At 40.3% G+C, this 6037-nt stretch overlaps 1 protein-coding gene across 3 annotated transcripts in view; it reads left to right on the top strand.

Annotated features, from left to right (window-relative positions):
- Positions 1–4513: 4513 nt before the first annotated feature.
- plce1 (phospholipase C, epsilon 1) overlaps positions 4514–6037 on the top strand; it is a 73068-nt gene continuing 71544 nt past the window's right edge. For all 3 annotated transcript variants that reach the window (XM_041066969.1, XM_041066971.1, XM_041066970.1), the window contains exon 1: positions 4514–4591. The gene's annotated coding sequence lies outside the window, so the exon portion shown is untranslated. The remainder of the gene's footprint in view (positions 4592–6037) is intronic.

Genomic DNA, 6037 nt, shown 5'->3' with positions numbered 1-6037 from the left:
ACCCAGATGAATAAGCCAGAGCTTATTCAACAGAGAGTCTGCATATTAATACAGACTTCCACTGGCTCAGACGAGTCTCTGATATGAACCTATTTTGACTTGTTCGTGACTGGGCAACAACTGGGAGTTGATTGATTATGTGGCTGAACAGATTGAATAGTTTATTGGGATCTTGATTGTAGTAAGACTCAGGCGTATGTTGTGTGGTTGCCATATGCTTGCATAATGTTTAGTCCATCCCCTACAATTTAATGTTCTCTGAAAAGACAAAAAAAATTGGCTGACTAAACAGAACAGACTACACAGATTTGTTACGTGAAAAACCTTTAACTGATGGCCACGGGTTCACAGCAGAGGTTTGAGGTGTGGTATGGACATGGCTCGCCATCATTTCTCACTGGTGTGGGCAACCCTGGTTAAGCCTTAATTCTCTCTCTACACACACAGGGACTCTTTCCGTTCTATTCTCCAAGTTCAGCAGTCTTTGTTAGCGAGTACATGCACACGTACACGCACACGCGCTCTAGCATTCACACGCTCATCCGCCGTGAAAATACAGTCACCTCTTCTTGAGTCAGCCCTCTCGCCCTGTTGTTACACTGATGCACACACACTAACACAGAGCCTCTCTCTCTCTCTCTCTCTCTCTCTCTCTCTCTCTCTCTCAGTCTCCCTCTTTCTGTACAGTTTCCACTGGCGTCTCTCTCTGCCTTACCCTCTAATCAAAGCCATATGTTCTCCAGGTCCCTTGCATGAAAAGTCTGTTCTGTTTGCAGTGCTGCTCCCAGCAGAACCAGCCCCTCACTTTTTTTTTTTTTTTTTTTTACTGACAGAGGGACTCGGTGTTAAAAACGAAATGTAATCTGCAAAGGATTACAGGTTGATGTTTTCATCCTTTTTAACTTTATTTTCTTTTCCTTTTTCAATCTGCTTTTATAATCTTTCTCATACTGGTGCTATTAGTTTCATCTCCTTGGTGATAAAAGTTGGTTGTGGGAAGGTAGATCGTTTGCTTTCACTTAAATCCTTCCCATTCTCCTGTTTCCCGTGTAGTTGCTTAAAGCTCTTCTGGTGGCCGGTTTGATCAAATCTTCATGAATCAGAGATCTTTCAGTTCTTAGCCTTTATCATTCCTGATAGATCAAAGTGTTAAAGATTTCCAGGCTGTGTAGGTTCACATTGCCTCTTCAGATGAATCCACTGTCTTAGTTAATTAGAAAAACATGTGGTCCAGGAGGCCAAAACGCGGCTGCTCAAGCATATTAATTTAAGAAATCTTGCTAGTTTGGCACCATTATCTGACCATGACTAATATAAACATAACCAGCACTTGGTTATGTGGGAACCCACCAGAAACTGGCATGTGGTTCATGTTGCCTCCCAGCCCAAAAGTTTATTAATACTCCCTTCAAATGATGGTAAAACATGGCTTAAATTTTCCTAATAAAGGGACGGGGGTCCATTCTGTTTGGATGGCTCAATTACAGATTCCATTTAGCTAAGTTTTCTTCACTGAAATTAACAGGCCAGCAGATGGAATGCAGTTTTCCATCAGTTCTTACCCACTGGAGCTGCGATTCTCTGCCCAAAGCTGGTGGGGCCCGTTTGAGCTCTTTGAATTTGCTCAATCTTGAATTAGGCTGGGATACAGAGCTTTGCCACATTTATTTCTTCAATCAAGGCCCTATTTAGTTGTTCCCATTGTGAACAACAATGGAATTGCATTTTGTTTGTAAATAATGTGATTGCACTTTCAAGCTGATTTTCTGATTTTTGAAGTTTGCTGTTGAGACCTGACTACGAAGAATTTACAATGGTCAACAGTACAACAGTCATTGTATAATTAATGCAAAAAACAAAATTAAGATATATTGATAGATTGTGTATTTTCTCCTTGCAGATCTTGAACTTTCCAGCCGCACTGATCTCTTTTTGTCAAGGTCTTTGTACTGCATGGTAACATTTGTTGGTTTCTTTTCAACTGCCACCAGTTTAAGGAATGCAGTTCTATTGTAGTCATATGATTTGTCTTTTCTTCACCAACTCCCCCTGTGTTTGTGGGGGGGTGGGGGTGTGATTCCTTTGCATGAAGAGTGCATTATTATGCTAAAGATTTGACGGGAACTGTGCAGGATTTTCTGTTACTGAATCCTCGAGATGGCTCTTTGATTTCCAGTGCAGTCCCACAGCTTTAATTTACCCAGTCTATTTCACATTCCTATTCAGTATGTGCAGAGCTCTTAATAAGCCATCAGTGTGCACTGTGGTTTGGATAGCTATCAAAGAATGATGCACGAGTTGTCGAAAAATTCTCCTGTGTTCTACTATTGTTGCTACCTGTCTTTATGGCAGCTCATTGTAGCTTTATAATATGAGTATTTTTAAAATAATTTTCCGGGGTATACTAGTTAAACGTTAATATATGACTGTAAGTTAATTATTTCCAATAGCCAGTCCAGTAGTTCTGCTTAGATTAAGAAAAATATGAATACCAAGTGTCCATTGCATCCCTAGTTGCATTATGTTTTCCACTATACTTTCTACTGGCTTTATTTTTCTTACTTTGCCTTTCTTGCTAGTTTTGTTTTTTGCTTACCAAAAGGATTTTTTAAAGATTTTCTATTGAAGTCAAATTGGTGTTTTATAAATTGGTACTTTGCTGACAGTGCTAATAGTCACCTTTTTGGCATCACCAGAGTATTCATGGCTAAAGATATAATCAGCTTGAAATCTGTGTTTTCTTGCGTGACTGTTTCTTTGCAGATGGGTGTCACCAGTTGGAACATCACTCTATTGTACTCACACGACATTCCTTTTTTTTCCGTGACCCCCACACAACAGAAAAGGGGATTCCTTCCCTTCCTGGCCTGCTTATAATGCTGGAGGAATGCTAAAGATCCAATACTGAATCTGAGTGCGAAGTATTTAGTGTTTAGATTGTTTTGGAGGCTCGGGGAGGATAAGTGGCATTTCTATTCAGTTTGAATCCAGTCCTCATTTTCATTTGTACATTTTCACTGTCATTTACTCTGTGACTTACTTTTCTTTGTCCAGATGGCGCAGTATTAAAGTAAGCTTAAAAGATAATTGTGCATACAGGGTGTGAATGTTTTTTCCAGTAACCGCAGTGCTCCTTTTTACCTCAGTGGTGAGCCTTACTTCCCTGCACTGCTTGTGAAGTTGAACCTAATCACATACCAGGCCGTGAGTCATCGTTCGGATGAGTTGTGAAATAATCCCTCATGAATGAACATTAGAAAAAGGCTTTTATGTGAGAGTGAAGGCCCCCTGTTGATGGGATAAACACTGATTTAGGACAGGGGTTTGACAACGGCTCCAGTCCTCAGATCCAGACTCATTAAAACAAATTGTTCCTCACTTTGATTGACTACGCATTACACAGAATGTTATTACACAGAATGTTATTGCACACAAGGGGCATTAGTGCTTAAATATGTAATTTCAATAAGCTTTAAAAGATGAATGTCTCAGCTTGTTAAAAAAAAAAAACAACAGACTGTGGTCCACTTTGGAGCTGTGTCAGAGGTAGATTCAAATCCATCAGTCAGTTATGACCACCTTGAGCCTTGCCCATTTAAATTCACTGTTCGGTTTCATAATACCCCCACCTCCGAAGCCAGGTTTGGCCTTTAATCTGGCTGGCCTCTAATCACTGAACTAAGGTTATGAAACACATTTAGTTATATTTTTTGATAATGTGAAAGTCATTGAAGGTTTCACTCCATGACTGTGAGATGCCTGAGACTTCACAGTGCACCACACTGAAATTCTGGACCATACCCTGGACGTGAAAGCAACATTAGTATTACGTGGTGTAACTAAGGAGCTTAGCCCCGACAGAACTTAAAGTGTACAACATTTATTGATGAATTGCAGTTAGGAAATAACCTTTTGAGAAAAATGAGGGAACAACTGACACACTCACAAATACAAAAAAAGTTATACGCAGTGCTGTTGTTAACCATCTGATTCTGATTATTTCCAGTTTTTTCGGCACTGTCAGAGGTGCTGAGATCATCCCCTTTTGCTTTCATCAACATGTGTTACACTTTATTGCAGCACGAGAGATGTTGGCTCTTATTGGACAGAGTACACAGTTAATAGTTAAAGCAAAAGTAGATAGACAACTGTCTGTCCCTCTTTCATCAGGTTTGTGGCTTCGTATTTACCATACAGATATGAGAGTGGTATCAATCTTCTCATCTGGCTCTCACCAAGAAAGCAAATGAGCACATTTCCTATAACGTTGAACTGTTGTTTTAAAACTGAGATTTAAAAATGATTATTGCTCATCTTTAAAAAAAAAACTGATTCTGATTGGCTGCTGAACTTTTAGATTGGCGGCAGAAATCCCATGCCTCATGAGAGAGAGAGAGAGAGAGAGAGAGAGAGAGAGAGAGAGAGAGAGAGAGAAAGAGAGAGAGAGAGAGAGAGAGAGAGCTCTTTGACTCTCCCTCGCCGTCTCTCACTCATTTGACAAGAAGATAGCGAGCAGGAATCCTGAGTCACATGGAAAACCTGGAGCATTAGATTTGCCAAACTTCTTAAGAGGCTTATACGTACATTAATTGTAAGTATTGTCAGAAAATTATATCTGAAATCTTTTTAATAATTTGAGAGATTTTGAAAATAAACCTGCCATGTTGGACAATATTTTATATGATATAGCAAGTGAAGTGGAAGTGATTGAGTGTTTTCTTGGTCAGTGCACTTGTCACTCTGTGTGACCTGGTTTCCTGTATGGGTGTGTGTGTGTGTGGCTGTCTGTCTGCTTTTCTGGCCCAAGGCTGAGATTTAGCCTGGACGAACCATTTGTTTTCCCAGCCAGGGTCACAGTTCAGCTGATAACAACAGCTACTTTGAACTGTGTTCAGCGTTTGTGCATGGCTGTGTCTTAGGTTTTACTATGGTTTGTTATGTGGTACTGGTGCTGAGAAGCCTTTGTTATTTGCTTTTCTGCACATCATAATTATTAAATACAGCCATGAGGAAAAACAACAGCTGTTGCACAGCTATATCAGATCTTAATTTAAGTCCACATGCTTCCATTTTAAGTAACTGTAGTGTGGAAATGCTAGCCCGTTGCTAATTTCAGTATTTTTAAATTAGCTCGATGGCAAGCACAGCTGTCTATCATGCTTCTTGGCACACGGCTTTAGGACTTAAAGCTGCAGTGTGCAACTTCTTGCCTCAAGTAACGAAAATGTTATCCTAGCACTGCCCTCCTGACAGGCTCATGCCCTATCATATGTTGTGTCAGTTTGTGTCCTCAAATGACATCAGCCTTTATGTGACAGCTAACATGTGTACAGCCACAACACTCACTGAAGCTGCACAGATGGCCTCCAATTAGAAAACTAATACGTGTTTCACATGTTTACAGTCAGATCTTGTCTGCTGCACATTAAGTTTTACTGCACTTTTATTTCTTCTTACCAGTTATACTAGTTGCTATGACTTGCCTGTGCTTTGTTTAATCTCACCCTCATAACTACACCCAAGCTCAATGGCAGGTTGTGCCCATAACAGATTATACATACCAAACTTGATTTGTGATTTCAGACAGTTGGGAACATAGGCATGCACATACAGGTTTGCAGGTGGAGTGTAATTATATTAGAAAATTCACTGATCTGTACTTTAAATGTGACAGAAAGATAAAAACGTGCTCAGTACCCATTTATGATTTGATGCCAAAAAAGTTAGAGTTTCATTGCAAGCTAGGAATGACAGCAGTTACACAGGCCCTGGTGAGAGATGCACTGTCACATGTAGTGGCTCAAAGTTTTGCATCCTTTGCCAACTCTTGATATGTCCGGTTAGACCTGTTTGCTGACAGTGACACACTCAGGTGAGATTCCTCTTGTTGTGAGTCGGGGTGGGCTCTCACCACAGGGAAGAATGGATGATTCAAAAAAAGGACATGTTGACAACCTGACACGGGTTTCAGAAAATAGACTCGATTTTGGTTAGCTCTGCTGTGGTTGGGCCTTTTTCCCACAAACGGTCAAAAATT

This window comes from Toxotes jaculatrix, chromosome 21, assembly GCF_017976425.1.
Source record: "Toxotes jaculatrix isolate fToxJac2 chromosome 21, fToxJac2.pri, whole genome shotgun sequence".
In the NCBI taxonomy this organism is placed as follows: Eukaryota; Metazoa; Chordata; class Actinopteri; family Toxotidae; genus Toxotes; species Toxotes jaculatrix.
This window is presented reverse-complemented; position numbering and strand designations above follow the sequence as displayed.